This window comes from Lissotriton helveticus, chromosome 2_1, assembly GCF_964261635.1.
Source record: "Lissotriton helveticus chromosome 2_1, aLisHel1.1, whole genome shotgun sequence".
In the NCBI taxonomy this organism is placed as follows: Eukaryota; Metazoa; Chordata; class Amphibia; order Caudata; family Salamandridae; genus Lissotriton; species Lissotriton helveticus.
The window spans coordinates 453579576-453599958 of record NC_136059.1 but is presented as its reverse complement, the minus strand read 5'-3'; positions in this window follow the sequence as shown (position 1 = coordinate 453599958).

The window sequence follows — 20383 nt, the reverse complement described above, 5'->3', positions numbered from 1 at the left end:
ATACAATATATAGATACATAACTACATAGAAAGGGTATACATGTAGGAAAATAATAGAGAGATATAAAATTGTATAAAGTTAGATGTGTCTAAGTATGAGTATATAGTTAGAGATTCAGACTTTCATGTGTTGCTGTCTGTAAAAGCCAATTTATTTGTGCACTTGTGTATGTGAATATAGTTAAATAAAATAGGTGAAAGAAACATACAAGGCTACAAGAGAAGAAGAATATGCTAGATATGTTCTTTTAGACTATGCAAAACGAAGAGGAGACTTGCCGGCTGGCCTGATCGGTCACTGATTGTTGTATTTTATGGAAGGGGATAAAGATTAAAACAATAAGATAAGAACAGAAAATAAGGCCAATTGAGAAGAAGCAGTAAACCAATTAATACAGCCATAGCCGTGGAGCAAAATAGCAGTCATCTTCTGCCTTTACTCCTACTCTTTGCTGAGACAGGCTAGAAAACGGAATCAAACAGGAGAGACAATGAAAGAAGTAGAACAAGAGAAGTAGGGTGGGTGAAAACAGAAAGGTATGAAAGTCTGGGAGATAAACTGCTTGAAAATATCTGTGTTCAAGAGGTTATTCCATACAACTAGGATGCAACCATTCACAGGTCTTGAAAGTGAACTGAGTGAAATCTATAAGATTTCACTCAGTCACTTTCAGGACAATGCTGCGTCAAAACCCTGCGCCTGCTTGAAGCAGGCGTAGGGCTTGACGCAGCATTGTGAAGATGGGGCACCCCCGAGCCTTGCTGGAGCTGCGTCGCGCTTGCGACGCAACTCCAGCAATGCGCCACTTTTACGGCACAGATGCGTCACGCATCTGTGCCGTTTTTGCCCCATGGTGCGCCGCATTGTAAATGCGGCGCACCATGGGTGGCGGAGCAGCGGCGCAAGATAACTGGAGCATCCCTGGGGATGCGCCAGTCATCATAAATCTGCCCCTACGTACCACACCTGCTACACAACAGACAGGAGAGAGATAAGTACATATTCCTTCTAACATAAGCTCTTGTCACATCAAAACACCCTTAACAGTCTATTTTAGTTACAGTGAGACACACAGATCAATGAAGAATCTTACTTGTCTCATGGTACACACAATTTCCAACCGACCCACATGCTGCAGAACCATTTCTGGCTAATGCTAATTTCACAATTTGGAATTGTTTAATTTTCCTCTTGAACATAACTCCTGTAATAATTCACAGTACAGCCGCAGCAGATTCAATCCGTGGCCAGGTTAACCAGGATAGAGCGGCCATCCTGATGATGCCAGACTTATTGGCGGCATTCAGTACTGTATCACCCCTACACCTGGTCCAATGACTTCAGCAGGTCAGGGTGAGTTCCACTGCCTTAGACCTTCCCTGCTACTTCCTAATGGACAGGGTTCAAACTGTAAGCTGTGGAGATTTTAGGGCTAAGGCTTTCAAGCTCCCTTGTGGGGTATCATAGGGGTCAACTCGTTTTAACCTTTGTCTCCCCTCCCCTTGCAGAGTTGGTGTAATCTTTTGGCTTCCATGTTCTATCCTATGCGGATGACATGCAATCATTGTGTCGATCTCTGACAACTTGCCAGTAGTAGCAGAGATCTTTAAAGCATTGTATGACCAGCATCCGTCTCTGGGCAAAAGACAACTGTTTAACCCCTCCCATATTGATAACGAGCTCAGCTCGTCATCAACGACTGTGCTCGTGTGCTGATGACGTGCTGAGCTCGTCCTGGCCATTAGAACGCTCACACGCTGGGCTAATTCCCCTGCTGTGCTGAGCGTTCTGAGGAAATGGGTGTGGCCATGACGAGCTCAGCTCGTCATGAGCACAGGAGCACTGTAGCTCATGACGAGCTGAGCTTGTCATGAGCACCGAGGCGCTGTGCGTGCCCCCCTCCCGCCCCCAGCACAGCAGGAAAATTACCCCAGCAGCCAAGGGGTTAAAATAGAGTGCAGAAAAAACAGAGGTCCTTGCGTTTGGGACTCCGCATTCAATCTGGTTGGAATTATTGTGGCCTGAGGCTGCGGGCCTTTAGCCACCCTGGTGGAATCGTTAAAAACCTTGGGGTCATCATTGATAGTTTGCTTAATTTTAACTCACAGGTTACTCATACCTCCAGTACTTGTTTTTTCATCATCAGGACTTTGAAGAAAATCTTTACTTTTATCCCTCCTGAACTTCGAATAGCAGTAGTCCTTGCTTTGATAACACTATGCTTAGACTACTGTAATGCACTCTATCTGAATATTAACAATTCTTACCTGAATAGACTTCACATGACTCAGAATGCGACTGCCCGCTTCATCTTAAACTTGCCAAAACATCTTTCGGTCAGAGAATGCATTTGTTCTCTTCATTCGTTGCCAGTTAGAAAGTGAGCACTCTACAAAGATCTTTGCATGGTCTTTCGTGCTCTTCTTCACCAAGGTCCCTCACATTTTAGAGCATTCTTTTGGTGGTACATTCCATGTAGACTGCTCAGATCAGTCTTCAGCAGGAGGGTGACGGTTGCTAGGTTTTGCTAAACCAGATGTGGGGGTGCTCCTTCTCTATTGCGGTGGCAAAACTCTGGAATACTATGCTTGCTCTCATTGCTGCATCAGTCTCGTTCCCTTTGTACCACAAGCATCTCAAAACCTGTTTTGTCCCTCTCCTGTGAATGCCTCTCCGGTCTTTTCAGTTGTAGTTTTCCCATCTGGCGTAGCCCTTTGACACCCTTTGGGTTTAGTGCACCTGATGTACAAGTTACTTACCTTCATTAATGATGTATTTGGTAGAGACGATTCTAGCCGCAGATTCCTCAATGTAGAATTATCCCCAGGCATGAGACTGGATCCGGAAAATCTTTTGCCACAGCATCACTGCGCGCTGGGGGCTGTACCACGTGACTCCGCCCTGAGGCTGGCAGGCGTGACGTCAGTGAGGCCCCATAAGTCTCACCCCAGCGCGCTGACATCAGTGTTCTTCGGAGAACTTTTCTGCGCCACAACGCAGAGCCATCACAAACAAAACTGAGAGTATGGGAACAGTGTGCGAAAAAAGCAATGAAACATAAAGGAAAGAAGCGAATGGTGAAGAACAGCACCATTAGGTACAGTGCCAGGCACTGTGTTACTGAAAGTCATGGAAGGGAAAGAACAGGGCACTGCTTCTGAGAAGCAACCCTGCAAATCAAAGGCGATACCCACCGTGGAGGCAGAAAACATGTGAAGAAATTTCATAGCAGACGACAAAGTCTGCAGCCACAGTTTAAAACAGTGAAGGGCAACAAATCGGGAACCGATGAGTAACGATAAATTACCCCAATACAACACCATCAAAGAGTCGTATCCCGGTAAGAGCTAAGGGCTGATGCTCAGTCAAGAGACCCCAACCCAGAGGACTGCAGAGGAGTTAGAAAACCCCAAGCAATGAAAAAGGGAGAAAATTAGGAGTGGTCCCCACACTGGAATAACCAAGGAGTAGGGATGCAGAAGTACACATGAACCTGCCATCCAAGTACCAGGAGGAAGGAGTGGTAACACAAACAGACGATGGGGAGGTGAAAGAGGACACTCGCAGAAGACAAAGCCACCCGGAGGGAGGCAAGTGCAGAAGACCCACTCGAAGGTCCTCTCAGAACGGTGAGGAAGGCAGGTCGTTAAGGAATGTGCAGCTAGAATCGTCTCTACCAGATGCATTGTTACCTAAGGTAAGTAACTTGTACATCTGATAGAGACTACTAGCCACAGATTCCTTAACATAGAATAGATAACTTAGCCATACCCAGAGGGGAGGAGGGTCTGCGAGAGAACCTTACCAGCTTGGGAGAAACACAGGGCCCCAACAGGGGATGTCCCTGCCCCCTCCAAGCAGAAGTAAGCAAGCACAAGGCGAAGGGAAGACCAGGACACCCCAAACCTACCAGAGGTACAAAGGGCGTCCGACAGAAACTCCCGGAGGGACAGACAGTGCCAAAAGAGTACCATGGAAAAATGAAGAACCACTCAAACTTCAAGGAGAAAAGGTGGAAATTGAGGTAGAGCCCTCCGCAGGAGAACACAAACACAGCGAAGGGGACAGCTGAACTGGCATCAGCCCGAGGCAGCGGACAAGGCAGGAAAGGCCCCATTGCTGAGAAGCGCAGGAGTGATCAGAAAGACACAGTTGCGCAAAGCTCCAGCAGAACAAGGGGGAGGAGCACAAGGGTACATGCCAAGGCCCACGGAAGTGGACCATAACGACCAGGCACATGCAGCCGGCGGCTGGCAAAGGCCATGAATCTGCGCGCCCAGAACAAGCCAGGCGCAAGACTACGGTAGAGGCAAGGGAAACCAGGAATAAGTCCCAGAGAAGGACCATTCCAGAGACACAACCCGACCCACGAAAGAAGTGGGACCAGCCAGAAGATAGGAGGAGAAATACGTAGGACGGACCTAAAGCCGTCAAAAAGAACCCAGGAGAATACCAGGAGTATCCTAGCACTCCCTGGAACACCAGGCAGAGGGCCAGGCTGAAACGTCGGACAACAAGGTGGAAACCCACGACACGTCGCAGCAGACGGCATGATCAAGTCGGCCTGGCGATTCAGCGGATACCTGATCAGAACAGAGCCTGGAGCAGCGCAAGCTGCGCCAAGACAGAAGACCGCACAAAGCGGTTGTGAGAAAGTGCCATCTTTCTTGCATTGGTATGTCCCCACTTTTTTCTGACTGCTGATGTGCTTTGACTGAGTGTGCCCTGGGCTCCTGCCAACCAGGTACCCAGGGCGTGTGTTCCTTACCTAAAACTGTGTTAAACTAAAACCCAATTGGCATCTCTGGCCATCTGCCAGCCCATAGTAAATGGTACCCAGGGCATGGTGACCAGAGAAGACCCCTAAGGGCTGCAGCACTTATTGTGCCACCCTTAGGGGACCTGTACCCTGGCACCCACACCCTGCCTTTGCAGGCTGAGTTCCTAAGTACAGAATTAAACAAAGAGTCGACATGGCACACATCCCTGTGTGCCATGTCCACAAACCCACTGCCCTGGCATACATCAGTCACCCCTCTAGCTGGGTGCCCTATGCCAGTGGTGTGGGCACAGGTGCATGAGCCCTGTGCCCCTACAGTACCCAGGGCCATTCCTGATGCCATAAAGAGTATATGGTGGTGGGAGGTCGACATTACGAACTCCACAGCACCATAATGGCTACACTGAAAACTGACAAGTTTGGTATCAAACTTCTCAGCACATTAAATCCACACTGATGCCAGCGTGGGATTTCATGAAAAATGCACCACAGAGGGCATCTTAGAGATGCCCCCTGAAACCTAACCACAATCCACGTCTGGACTGAGAGGCTGTCTAGGCTGCGACACAGCAGACATGTTGCTGGACCCCCGAGTGGAGAGCCCCCCGCTCTCCTGGGCCAGCAACAATGCACATCCTGGGCGAGGTGCTAGGTCTCCTCCCCCAGGATGGGCAGGGGGAAGCTTCAAAGGCCTGCCGCCTCTGTGAGCTCCTCCAGACCATTTACTGTACCCAGCACCTGGCCCCCACCAGTCCTGACCCCCACTCTGGCGGGAAAAACTATGTCAGGAGGGGGGGGGGTGCCTGCCTCTACCAACCCCACCCCTCAGGTGGGGGAAACCAGGTGTTCCCTGCCATTGCCCTACCTATAACGCCCCTAAATTCAGTATTTAGGGGCTCCTTGAACCTTCCTTTCTCATACGACCCAAGAGGTTATCTACATCATCAGGCTGTGAAAAACTGTAAGTCTACAGCGGGGGCAGTGGTAATTGTTGTGCGTTATCTTATATAATTTTGCCGGGGTCCAATATACTCTATAGGCCGTGAACAAGTGATTCCGCCTTAAATTAGCTGGTTTAAGTAATTTCTGGGATAAAGAAAAGGAATCTGACCAGATTTTACTGCACTCTTCGGGTGATTCAGCTATTGTATTCCCCCAGAGGCTTGTCAGTTCCCGACGTAAGTTTTTCTCTTCGTCAATAGTAAACAATTTATACCAAAATGAAACTTCTTTAGTCCATCTCCCTCCTCTGCGGATTGCATCCAAGATTCCAGTATATTTTTCCCGCTGTAAAGTCTGACTTAACCACCAAGCAGATAATTGGTAGAATTTGAATCTCGTCAATAAACCGTTTGTAAGTAATGTTAGGGAATTCCAGTCCATAAGGCCTGAGTCTGTCCATAAATCCCCCCAATTCACAATTCCAGCTATTCTCAAGGGAAGTGAAAGTTGATCCTGAAGACATAAAGGAGTGCCTGGGGAATCCCAAATTGGTGTATACGTGTGAAAGTAGGGAATTCCCAATACCTTACGGATAAACCCCCAGGTTTTAAGTGCAGTCTGTAAGATCTTGAGACGCACCTTCTTGAAGTATTTTTGGTCACCAAACTTAAATAGAAAGAAGTCATGGCCATGTGGTAAATCATACAATAAAGCCTGGAATAAACGGCCCTGTGAAGATGCGTCTAATGTGTTAGCAAGTAGCCTAAAGTTTTTAAAGTGGAAGGCGTGACAATATGCAAGTAAGTCCGGTAAGGCCAGTCCTCCGATTTTTAAGCCCCTCCTCAGTTTTTTCCAGGCTATTCTAGAGGATTTACAGGCCCATATAAAAGATCCAATCTTGCCTTGGAGGTTGGTAATATCTTTTGCAGGGAAGGATAGGGGGATGGAATTATAAAGAAAAGTCAATTTGGGAAGTATAGTCATTTTAATGAGATTAACTCGTCCATATATATTTAATGGAAGATTACCCCATCTAGATAAGGTTTTAGTGATGTCTTTAACAACTGTCTGCAAACTGATTATCGGTATATTCTTTAAATCATGAGTTAGATGAATTCCCAAGTATCTCATCTTTTGTTTCACCCCCTGTATGGGGATATCATTATTCCACCCCATTATCTCGGTCTTCTCCTTGTTAATCTGGTAGCCTGACAGTTTTCCGAATTCCTCTGCAAGGTGGAATAGCCTGGGTATAGCTTCAGTATGGTTGGATGTATATAAAAGAAGATCGTCAGCGTATAGGGCAGTTTTTAACTCCAAGTTAGCCATCCTGAATGGTTGGATAACATTATCCCTTCTAATGCCACAAACAAAAGGCTCTATGAAAATGTCGAACAAAAGAGGGGATAAGGGGCAACCCTGTCGAGTTCCTCGGGAGATATTAATCCCATCAGATAATGCCCCGTTAACCAGTACTTTTGCCGTTGGGTTGTAGTACAGGGATTTAATACCCTTTATGAACCCTGGGGGAAACCCAAATGCGTTCATTGTGGCCCAGAGATAGTTCCAATTGACCTGATCGAAGGCCTTGGCGGCGTCAATCGCTACCAGGGCTAACGGGAGGCCTTTGTCTTTAGCGTAGTCTATAGCTCCTATCGCTTGAAAAGTTAATTCATTAAGTTGTCTCCCTGGAATAAAGCCTCTTTGGTCGGTGTGAATTATGGATTTTATAATCTTTGCCAGTCTGGTCGCTAGGATCCCAGAATATAATTTCATGTCTATATTTAAAAGATATTGGCCTGTAAGACTCAATTCTCTTGGGGTCTTTATTGGGTTTAACGATAAGCGTTATTGTGGCTTCAGCCCAGGTAGGGGGGACACTGTGACCGTGGAAGAGTAGGTGATTAAAAAGTGTTGTAAGTATGGGTAACAGTTGTTCTATGTGGTCTAAATAGAGCTCAACCGGGAGCCCATGTGAACCTGCGGCTTTGCCCCTTTTCATTTTCTTTAATTGCTTTAATATTTCCCCCTCTGTGATCTCGCTTTCTAGAGTTCTCTTATCCAGGTCTGAAACTTGCGGTAGGTTTTTCTGAAGCAACCAGGTTTCTATCTCATCTAACTTTGGATCTTTGTCTTCCGTATAGAGGCTTTTCATAAAATTCCTGGCTTCATCTCTAATATCAGCTTCTTCCTCAATCGGGTCTCCTGTTTCTCTCCGAGTTAAAACTTTGATGTTGTTCCTAGTTCTTTCCTCTCTAGCTTTCCAGGCTAGTAAAGCCCCACATTTTTCGCCATATTCGAAGTTCTTTAATTTGCTAGTCTCCCATTTTTCTTTTATAATTTTCTCGTCGCGGATTTTAAGCTGAAGTTGTAACTCTCTAAGCTCCTTCTCTAAAGCCCGGACCCTATCGGGATTTAATAAAATGGCATTTTGTAGCTCGGTGTCTTTTCTATTTATTGCCGCTAGATCTTCCCTCCTTTTGGCTTTTGTGGCCTTTCTTTTGTAGGCCATCAGGGAGCTCAAAACCCCTCTTAAATAGGCTTTATAGGTTTCCCAAACCTCCTGGGGGGTAGAGGAGCCTATATTTATAGAAAAAAATTCTGTAGTTTTTTCTTTGATTTCTCTTTTAACCTGGTCGCTGAGTAACAGTGTCCTTTCTAATGTCCATCTAATTTTTAGGGGGCTCAGGTTTAGTAGAAATACCAATTCCAAGACTGCATGGTCTGACATCCCAACGGATCTAAACGAGAGAGAACTAATATCGGTAAAAAGGTGCTGATCAACTAAAAAATGGTCAATCCTTGAGTAGTTTTTGTATTTTTTACTATAGAAAGTAAACCCCCGTGTAGATCCATATTTCTTCCTCCATACGTCTAGGAGACTAAAATCTTTCATTATACCACCTAAAGTAGAAAGTGATTTGGTGGGAGCATGATACTTGGCTTTCGAGGTTCTATCTAGTATCTGATCAAATACCAGGTTAAAATCACCTCCCAAAATTACTGGGCCCGTTGTCCCCAATAAAGCTGTTGCTAGCTTTAGAAGCGGGAGGTGGTTGTCCTCATTTGGACCATAGTATACTGCAAATGTATAAGGGATATTTTGAATAAAAATTGCTGCTACCAACCATCTTCCTGTCTGATCTGTCACATATTTTTTCAGATTTATCTCCCTATTTGTACGAATTATAATTGTGACTCCCCTGGTTGTACCCGTCTGTCTAGAACATATAATTTCCTGCACCCACCTCATTTTCTTAAAAAGTGAACTGCAAGCGTTTGCCTCTAGGTGGGTCTCCTGAAGCATTATAATATGTGCATCTGAGTCCCTTAAAAATTCACAGATCCGGGCCTGTTTCCTTTTTTCCCCCAGTCCATTTACATTCCATGAAAGGGCTTTAAGCTTATATGGCATACTCATGGCTCAACTATGGTCTCGCACCCAACCTGAGCTTTGTGTGAATAAAGTTTTTCTATATATGAGGATTTTTTTTTCTTTTCTCCCGCTGCTCCCTCCACCCATTGTGCACCCTCCCCCCAGAGGAACCCCCCCCCCAACATACCAGACGATGTCATCGCCTTTGGAGCTCCTTGGAGGATTCTCTGACTGAATCCAAACTTAAGTTATCTTTTACAACGAGTGGAAAAAATAAAAAATAAAGTGCTTAAAAGTTTCCCTTTCCTCATTGGTGTATCAATACAATATGGCACGGCAAATGTTCAATCTATTTCAGTGCTACATACTCCTTTATTTAAATTTTCACCTTTGATATATATATATATATATATATATATATATATATATATATATATATATATATATATATATATATATGTGTGTTTTTTTTTTGTTGTTTTTTTTTGGACCCAACTCTATTATAAGTATCTAATCTTACTTTCGCTATCATTCTTGATTTTTTCTCATACGACCCAAGAGGTTATCTACATCATCAGGCTGTGAAAAACTGTAAGTCTTGTTCCTCCACATAATTCTAAGTAATGCAGGGAACCTCATCTGCACCTGGGCACCTAATGATCTCAGTTCTGGCATTCTGGTACCGAGCTCCCATTGTCGCTGTGCAGTTCTTGCTCCTAGATCTGACCTGATGAGGTAGGGATTAGACCGGTAACGAAGATCAATTTTTGACAGACATCTCCCTAAGATAAGCTCCTTAACACTGAAAGTTTGAAAATTAACCAAAATCTTTCTAGGGGCTTTCCTATCTGTGTGTCTCTTGAAAGGGTCTCTATGTACTCTTTGGATTTCCGCCTCAAGATTTATATCAGGACGGTCTTTTAAGACTCCTTCCCTGAGAAGCCGACACACAAAACCCTTGATGTCTTCCAATTCTTCGCCTTCTGGTATCTTCAGAATCCTCAAGTTGTTTCTTCGGGCCTGGGTTTCCAATCTCTCCACATCTGTAACCAGGGATTTATTTTGTGCTCTCAGGGTATCGATATCTTTAGAGTTCCCCTGTACAGTTTTATTTAATACTTCCATTTCCATTTCCAGCTTCCCAGTACGGGAGATGACATCGTCTAGCTTGGACTCCAGGAGATCAAATCTGTCTTGTATTGTCTTTTGGTTATTCTCAGATATCTCAAATTTAGACATCATGTCTCCCCTTAGAGACTGAAAGAGACGTCCCAATCGGTCGCTATCTTGCTCACTGAATTCTTCTGATCTTCGTCTTGCTCTGTAAGAGACAGGCTCTGGGTTACTATTTTTATGGGGACCCTGATTTGAGGCTCCTTCTTGGGTACCTATTAAGCCATTTAGTAGAGGCGCCGCTGTTACTTGAGGTTTCTTGGGTCTCGTATCTTGAGTGTCTTGAGTGGCTGATACTGGTGCTGCTACTGTATCACTGGACTGAGTCTTTTGAGAAAGGAGAGGATGAGAGAGAAGAGGAGAAGTAGAAGAGGGAATAAAAAGTATGGGGGGTGTATTGGGGCTTATATGATCTGGGTGGTTTGATTGGACTTGTTGGTGCTCTGGGTCTGATATTACCGGAGACTCATTACCCCCAGCTTTCCCGGCATTCCCACTTATATCCTCTCCATTTAAGGGATCCGACTGCCCGGCCTCTTCCATAGTGAATAGATTTTCCAAAGGCCCAAAGCGATTTTTTAAAGGTACTGCGATATCGCTTCCCTCTATTTGTGTAGAGGAGCTTTTGGGCTGGTCTCTAACTTTAAAAAAAGTTTTAAGCGAGGGAGTATTCTTCACCACCCGTTTGTCTATATTTGGCCCTTTAGGCTTTTTTACGGTAGTCGCCCTTTTGTTTTTTCTTTTACAGGGGGTTAATGGCATGGGTCTCTCTCTCTCTTCAAAGTCCAGGACCCCTCCCTCCTTCAGTTCTCGTCGGGATCTCAGCTGGTACCTGTTCCTCGTTTGAGGGGGGGTTACTCTTGTATTCAATGTGTTTACTTTCAGGCCAGAGATTAAAGCACCTAGCGTAATTACTGTAACAGGGGCAGGCGCTGCAGACTCAAATAGCCTCTGCTCTTGCTCTTGCCCTGGTGCCTCGTCTGACTCTGAGGCAGTCCCAGTGACCCTTTTGATGCACCTATATTTTATTTTATCAGAGGGCTGTTTAGGTGCATGCTCCATATAACCCTGCCTAAAAGGAAAATGCAAAGGGCGTGTTATTAGTCCCCCCTCGGCTCTCCACCTTACCGCGGGGGTGTAGCTGTTATATTCTCCGGGTTCTCTGAGTAGAACCTTCAGGGCCCCCTCGCATGCTGGTCCTCTGAACCTTGATTGGAAAAGCGCTAGGCGTGACCTTGTCCATAGGCTCCGCCGGCGTTCTCCCGGGCTCCGTAGTGGTAGTGATTCCTCCCGTGTCATGCGGGTCAAAGTGTACGCCGGTCCTAGCGCCGCCTGTTTCAGGCTCCCGCAAAACGCCGTCTGCCTCTTAAGAGAAAAGGAGCCGGCTTAGTCTGACCTGCAGCATATTTTAGGGCTAGAATACATCTGCCGCTTACCTTTCCAAAGGGAAACTCGCGTTCTCGCTATTGCGTCTGCATTTCTTCAGTCGTGAGAACTCCTCGGTGCTGCCGCGACCCGCTCTCAGCCCGCCGCCATGTTCCTCGTAGTCACGCCCCCAAGGTCAGAGGGTTGGTAGAATTTTGGTTCAGGAGAAAGGCTTCAGCCAACCCTTATGGTGATTGGTTGTAAGTCAACCTTATAGACCAGCTATCCTAATGGTAGCATGGACAAAGCAGTCTTAGGCTAAACTCTTTTGGCATGTGAAGCCAGCTGTTTTACCACAATATAACCCCTTGAATACCAGATGAAAGGACACCACACAGGTTATGAAAATAAACAATATATTTATTAACAACAAACACCTCTGAACTCTTTATGAGGTCAGAGGGCTAAGCACATGACAATCTCTTTTTTTTCAATTTAAAAAAAATAAATGTTTTTGAAAATAATTCCATTACAATTTATCCATATAATTTAGATATAAAAGAAAACACATTGTATAGTTTATCTAGCAAAGAGGGCGACAAAAAGCAAGAAGAACGGATATGAATAAGTTACATAAAGGAAGCGAAAAGATACTGATCACTAATGTTAACACTACATAAGTCGATCAAACACACTGACTCACGGTTCCTGGGAAGACAAACAAAGAAAGAGGCAGAAGAATAAAAAGAAAGAGGAAAAAAATAAAAAAATAAAAATTAAACGAAGGGGAACACATTAGGAAACAATACATGTCAATTAGACAGGGACTGAGCGGACCAGGCCGTGATAGGAGACCAGATCTTTTCCCCCCGCATCCTGGACTTAAGCCCCCTAGTAGCATAAATCGCTGTTTCATAGTTATAGACTGCCAGGAACCTAGCGAGCCAGTTTTGGAAACACGGAGTATCTTCCTCTTTCCAGCGAGTAGCCAAAATAATGCGGTATACAGCAGAGCCGATAAATAGCATTACTACCTCACTGTGGTGCAGTCTCAAAGTGCAATCATATCCCAGCATAAAAATAGTAGGTGATTCCGGCAGTTCTCGTCCAAACACCTCCCTCCAAAACTCCCAAATCATTTTCTTAAAAAGCCCTAAGCTGTCACATTCGTAGAACATATGCACAAGAGTCGCAGGTCCACTTTTGCACCTAGGACAGCGGTCGCTGTCAGTTTTCCCCCAAGCATGCAATTTGGCCGGTGTATAATAAAGATTATAAACTGTTTTGTACAGCTGAGCCCTAAGATTGGTGGAAAGTAGAAATTGGGAGGCCATTGTCAATACCTTGTCTAAGTCCACATCTGGATTGCCTAATTTGCTAGCCCAGGTTGCTTCCGTACGTTCAGTATCGTCTGGTGCGTTGGCAAGTAGAGCATTATAAAATGTCCCTATTCTAGAGGAAGATTTCTGGATATCTTCCAACAGGGGTATTCTGTTCCAGTTTGTTAGGAAGCAAATGATTAATGCTTGATCTAACTTGAAGAAATTTAAGATAATCGCTGCTAGGTATGCAATATTGAGTCTGGAGGAAACTAAAATTAAGCTTTTTCTCGGAACCTAGAAGATCAAAAAGAGATGTAATTCCATAGCTCTCCCAATTGGCAAAAGTCCCATCATTAATGTTGTGCGAGAAGAGAGACGATTGCCAAAGTGGGGAGTATTGGGTATATTTAGGAATTTGCAAATATTTTGTTATTTTAGTCCAAGCTTTCCAAGCCCCTGTAACAATCTTGAATTTGACTTTTTTATAATATCCAGGGTCGTAGTGTCTGAGTAGAAGTCCTCTGGCTTTAGAACCAAGGGCCAGCTGGTATATTGATGGAATGTCCGCCCCTGCTTCATCCTGTATAGGACTAACCAAGGGAGCAAATTGCTGTATATATGCAGCCCAATAATATAGGAATAGCTGAGGGATAGCCAGACCACCACGATTGTAAGGGAGGGACAAGTATTTTAATGATCTTCTGATCTTGCCATACTGCCAGACGAATTTGGAGATTTGGGAGTTGAGAATTTTGATACATTTATCATCTACTAATAGGGGAATGGTACGGAATAAATATAGGATTTTGGGGAAAATAGTCATTTTAATATAGTTCCCCCTACCTATGACGGTGAGATGAAGACTATTTACCCTGGCAAGATCCTGTCTTATTGTGTCGATAAGGGGTTCATAGTTGAATTTGACGATGTTTTGAGTTTCGGCAGTAATATGCACTCCGAGATACGTAGCCTTATAGGCCCGCTTAGGGTCAGAGCAAAGCGTGTTTTGTGTACATAAAATTACTGTCTTACTCCTATTTAAGGAGTATCCTGAGTAAGACCCAAATAAGAGTGCAGTTGCCTCTATCTCTACTAGGGCTGTCTCCGGATCGGGTGTTAAAATGGCGACATCATCCACGTAGGCAAGGACTTTAGTTTCAAAAATGCCTGTTGTCACGCCTATGCCCGCCCAAATAACACACAGCACACAGAGCTCGGCTGAGGGTGACTTACTTTATTCCCTGCCAGGAAGCTACTGGCTTACAGGCTACTCGCTCCTCCTGTTCCTGTCTTGTCCGTTTCCTGTTCCTTGTTGCCTGGCCTGTCTGGAAGGTCAGGCATAACGACATGACATCTCCCCCTTTTGTACAAAGAACTGATGCTACATTTCTTCGACAAGTCGCCGTGGTTTCCTCACCAGGCGTCTGGGGCGAGTCTCTCTCTCTGGTGTTTGGCTGCGTCGCTCGGGACTGATAGTCATTCTTGGGCGGTGATGGTGTTGAATCTCGGCATGATCTCCTGGACTAGCAGAGTCACTCGAGGTGTGTCCAGAGGAGGATTCCTGCCTGTTCACCGGATGATGTCTTTTGAAGTGAGATATGTTTCGCGTTATTTGCTTATGATCAGCTTTGGCAGTAATCATGGTTCCTTTCCTCTTGTGAACTTGTAAAGGAAGATTCAGGTATCGGCTGTCTGCCTTCGTTCGCCGGTCTCCTCTCACTATGACCCAGTCGCCTTCACGGATATCATTTTCTTTGGCGTGTCGGCGATTGTCTGCATATGTTTTCATTTTCTGTTTCTTTCTTCTGTCAATATCAACAAGTGTTTCGTGGTCAACGGTCACAGTCCTTGAGTGAGGCGTGGTGCTTGTCATGGGCACTCTTGTCCTCGGTGTCCTTCCCAGCATTAGTGTGGCCGGGCACTGATTTGTGGTGTTGTGCGGAGTGGTCCGGTAGGCTCTCAGTACTTCGTTCAAGGTTTGTTGGACATCTCGGCGTGTTATCTCTGCTTGTTGGATGGCTCTCTTTAGTGTACCCATGAACCGCTCCACCATGCCATTGGCTTGTGGCCACAGTGGGGTTATCTTGTGATGTTTGAAGTCAAAATGCTTCGCGAATTCTGCGAACTCATGGCCGTTGAACGGAGGCCCGTTATCGGATTTGACTCTTGCGGGAACGCCCCATGCTGCAAAGATGTCGTCCAGTACTGGGATGACGGCTGTTGCTCTGGTGGACGCTATCATGTGTGCAAACGGGAATCTGGAATATTCATCCATGACAACCATGATGTACTGTCCTGATTGGAGTGGTCCAAAGAAGTCAACTGCTACCTGCTTCCACACCTCATCTGGCAGTTCAGACATTTGGAGAGGTGCTGGGGGTTCTTCACGGCTCACTAGTTGACACGTCATACAGTCTTTTAGCGTTGTTTCCACCATGGAGTCGAGAGAGGGGAACCAGACTCGTTCTCTCAGAGTCTTCTTTGTGGCATTCAGGCCCCTGTGGCCTTCATGTGCTAGGTTGATGATGCCTTGGCGCAGGCTGTGAGGAATCACAATCCTTCCCCCTCGCAAAAGAAGTCCAGTGTCGCTGATGGATAGTTCTTCATGAACACGATGAAATGCGGTGAGGTCGTTCAAAGGAGGATCTGAACCAGGCGCAGTGTTCAATGCTTGCCGCCAGGAGTTGTTGCGAACGTGGTTCATGACTGTTTGAATCAGCCGATCAGAGGCGGATGCATTCTGGATGGACTCCACGGGGACTGCAGGTGGACACGCAGCGTCAATGACGAAGTGAATGTAGTCATCCGCCAGAGAGTCAGGTTTCGTAACAATCGGCAAAGGATGCCGAGACATATAGTCCGCAGGGTTTTCAGCTTTGCCTGGTTTGTGGACAATTGTGTACACATAGTCTTGGAGTCTCAGACCCCATCGTTCGATGCGAGGTGGCATCTTTGCGTTGGGATTGCCAAAGATTGTGAGCAGGGCTTGATGATCAGTAATGATGGTAAAATGTTTTCCATATACAAACAGGTGAAAGTGTTCGCACGCCCACACGACAGCTAGGCTTTCCTTCTCCGGCTGGGAATATGCCCTTTCCGTGTCCGTGAGGCTACGGCTCGCGTAGGCGACTATGTGTCGCTGGTCAGAGTGTTCACGGTATTGGGCCAGAATGGCACCCAGACCCACCGGACTGGCGTCGACAGTGATTTCTGTTCTTTTGCTTGTATCAAAGTATGCCAGGTTGATGGCAGATCCAACGGCTTGCTTGATTTCTGTGAAGGCTTTGGAGCACGCTCGTGACCACTCAAAGGGTTGTCCTTGACGAGTCAGTTCTCGGAGTGGGTAGCTGATGGTGGCGTAGTCACGAATGTATCGTGAGCAGTAACTTGCCATCCCCAGGAATGAGCGGAGATCGCTTACGTCCTGTGGCGTTGGAGTGTCAGCTAGTGCGGCTACCTTGTCGGGGTCAGGTGTCATGCCTTCACTGGAGAAAGTATGTCCATAGAATTTGAGAGTGTTTTTGTGGAATTCGCACTTGTTTGCGTTTAGGGTCAGATTGGCCTGCAGCAGTGCGTGGCACACTCTGTCCAGTGCGGTGTCGTGTTCGACTTGATCTTTTCCGAAGACTAGCAAGTCGTCGCTGTAGTTGAAGGAATTCGGGATCCCTTGTATGACCTTCCTGATGGTTTCCTGGAAAATTTCAGCAGCAGATGAAATGCCGAAGTTCAGGTGCTTATATCGGAATAGGCCTTGGTGCGTGGTGAAAGTCGTGATGTAACGTGACTGTTCATGGAGCTCCAGTTGGTGGTAGCCTTTATTCAGGTCGAGTTTGGAGAATATCGTGGCCCCGTTCAGTTTTGTGATCATATCACTGATGTGCGGCCCTGGGTGGCGCTCGCGTTCGATGGCGGTGTTGGGCGCTCTCATGTCCACACATAGCCGGACTTTGTTGTCCTGTCCTTTCTTCGGGACCACCACCACCGGTGATACCCATGGGGTGGGTCCAGACGTGCGTTCTATTATGTCGGATTGTAGCAGGTCTTGTAGTTCGTCATCAACGGCTTGTTGCAGGTGGAACGGCACTTTCCTGTGATGCTGGGCCACGGGTGTAATGTTCTCATTGATGTGAAGCTTTACCTTGAAGTGGGTCAGCTTGCCCAGTCCTTTGAACAGTTTCGGGAACTTTGCCACGATGTCAGGGGCATCTTCCGTCATATACAGTAGTTCCACCAGCTTCAGTCGTTCTGCCGTTGGCAGACTGAGCAAACAGTCCGCGAAGTCGGGTCCTTCCACGACGTGAACATATGCTGGAATTTTTCTGTTCTTGAAGGTCAGTGTGGTATGGAATCGGCCAAGGCAAGGCAAAGGTTTTCGACACATCCACGTGAAGATGCGAACTGCCGCTGGTTCTAATTTGGGTCGATTCTTCATTTTCTGGTACTCCACTGCGCATATATAATTCAGCGAAGCACCCGAATCCAGGACAAATTTCGCTGGATGCTCTCCTATCAGGATGTCTAGCTTCGGGTATCGTTTGAGTCTGTCCGGGTCGGCCACCATGCATATATATTCGTCACTGTCCTGCATCGTTGTAGATGAGGCAAACACCCTGCAGACATATTCATCACTGTCTTGTGACACTGTGGTGAGTGCCGATGAGCTGTTGGATGAGGAACGGTGGGTCTGACGTGATCTCGTTGAGTGATGACGAGAGCGAGGCGGGCTTGTGGATCTGCTGTGTCGTTGGTGGGAGTATGTCGAGCGGGTGCTGGAGCCTGAGGAGTCTGATGAGTGACTTTCTTTTCTCGTCACGGCTCGGGCATGGTGCCGGGTGCTGGCTCGCGGAGTGGGTGACCTTCGGGTAGGTTGTCTGGCTTGGCAAGCTATTTCAAAATGATTGTCCTTACCGCACCGGTGACATCGTTGACCAATGGCCGGGCACTGCCCTGAGTGGGGGTAATCTTGGCCACATCGGTAGCAGGCTGGTGCCGGTTTAGTGTGTTTTGTTTGTCGTGAATCTCGCCGGGGTGATGATCTCCTGGGGCTACGGTGATGCTTGCTTGTTCTATGTGCGCTTGACCTTGGGCGGATACTTGTGCGCGATTGTATTCGAAAGGCCTGCTCTTTATGGTCTTTGTCTTTGTGTTCAGGCTTGTGTGTTTCCATCCTTTTGGCGTGATCTTCTGCCTGGTCGTTAATCCTTGTAAGTTCTTCGATTTGTTCTAGGGTGTAGGGTTTCTTGAGAAGGCGTCTGCGTAGTGATTCTGAACGGCATCCATCTATGATGCGGAGCCGTAGTGCGTCTTCCGTCTTGAAATTTTCGAAATCGCAGTGGCGCGTCATCCTCTTGATGCGTGTGATGAAGTCGCCCATGCACTCCCCTTTTTCTTGAGACGCTAAGTTGAATACATAGCGCTCGTAATCAACATTGCGTTTGTGGAGGAATCGCCGATCAAGGGCAGTCTTCACTTCATCATACGTGGCCGTGGCGATATTGGGCATTTCTTTGATTATTTGTGCTATTTCTTGGCCAGCAAGATTCCGCAGCGCAACCAGTTTGCGCTTGGAGTCCTGTACGAGGGACCCTTCCATGTAGTCTTCAAAGTCCTCACGCCATGCCTTCCAGGCAGGCCCCATGGTGTTTCCAGGCGTCAGCACCAGTGGTTGCGGTTGTCGCATGAATGGCGCTCCTACGGACGCAACTTGAGGCACCGTCGTCGTGTTGGGTTGTGAGGGTGCGCCTCCAGTTGAGGACGTGCTTTGAGCATCAGTGTCCGACATGGTTAGCCTGTGTTCCGTTACAGTAGCTTGTAACTCCTTTGCTGAGTGAGGGTAGTCTTTGCTTGTTTTTGTGCTCTTTGTGGTACCTTGTATGTAGTATAGCCTTCTTTTGCTGTTGGTGGTAGTCTTTGAGCTAGTTATGGGTCTTATTAGGCCTGAGAGGGAGGTTAAAGGCGAAGTTTCCACTTATTTCCTCATTCAGAGTCCTTGCCTGACTCTAAGATGGCCGCCGTAATGGACGCGTGGGTTTACTGGGGGCTGGCGCCTGACTTAAAGATGGCCGCCATTGTTCTCCGGCCCCGGCAGCCTCTAACACGTGTGCAGGCCGCGCTTGCACTTCTGGAGCGGCCGCAGACGCTGCGGGACTCACCCTCGTGGTCCTCCGGCCTCACGGTGATGGAGCGCTCGCGCTCACCTTGCTTCCGCTCCGCAGGCTCTTCGCGTCCTTTGGCAGGAGTGGAGCATTCGCGCCCGCTTCTGTTGCTCTGCTGGGCTCGCTCTTGCCTCCGGTTGCTCTGCTGGGCTCCTCGCTTCTTCTGTGGCGGGTCGCCGTCGCGCGAGCACTTTCTTGTGTGCTCTCCTTCACTCCGCTCTAGTGGTGAGCCAGGATGGCGCTGTAGGCGTCGGTCTGTTTCGCGCCTTTTTCTTGTGGCGCTTCTGGAGCCGCCGGCTGGTCGTTTGGGGCCGTTTCTTGGCTGGGCTGCGCGACGTTGTGTGTGGGGATCGACTTATCCCACCCTCGTCGCCATTGTCGCGCCTATGCCCGCCCAAATAACACACAGCACACAGAGCTCGGCTGAGGGTGACTTACTTTATTCCCTGCCAGGAAGCTACTGGCTTACAGGCTACTCGCTCCTCCTGTTCCTGTCTTGTCCGTTTCCTGTTCCTTGTTGCCTGGCCTGTCTGGAAGGTCAGGCATAACGACATGACACCTGTTACCACAGGGTAAATTCTAGGATTGGCGAGAATATTCAGATTCAGGGGGTTAATATACAAAGCGAAGAGAATTGGCGAGCATGGGCACCCCTGTCTCGTTCCTCTTGTAATATTTATCAAGCCTGATTCCTGCCCCATTAAGTGTAGTTTTGCTGTTGGATTACAATACATAGCTTTAATTGCTCTTATAAATAAAGCCCCAAAGTTATAATGTTCCAGAATGACCCACAAGTACTCCCAGGACACCCGATCGAATGCCTTCTCGGCGTCGAGGAGGATCATTGAAGCTTGGCCCCCTGTTGCAGATATGATGTCGAAGATCGTAATTGCTCTGCGGGTATGATCGGTGGTGCCCTTCGTAGGGATAAAGCCATGTTGCCATGGACTGACCAGTTGTGCAATGACTCTACTCAGCGGGTTGGCCAGGGTCTTTGAATAAAGTTTAGAATCAGAGTTAATTAATGAGATTGGACGATATGAAGCAGTGGAGTCAGCAGGTTTGCCTTTTTTAGCAAAAATAATAATACTGGCATCCTTCCAGGACTCTGGTGTTCTTCCACTCCATTGTATCCCAAGAAAGAGGTCTAATAAAAATGGGAGTATTATTTTGCCTAGGACTTTATATAATTCCAGGGGGATTTTATCGGGGCCAGCTGCTTTCCCGGACGCCAGTTCCGACAAAGCAAGTTCCAGCTCTAAGATGGTG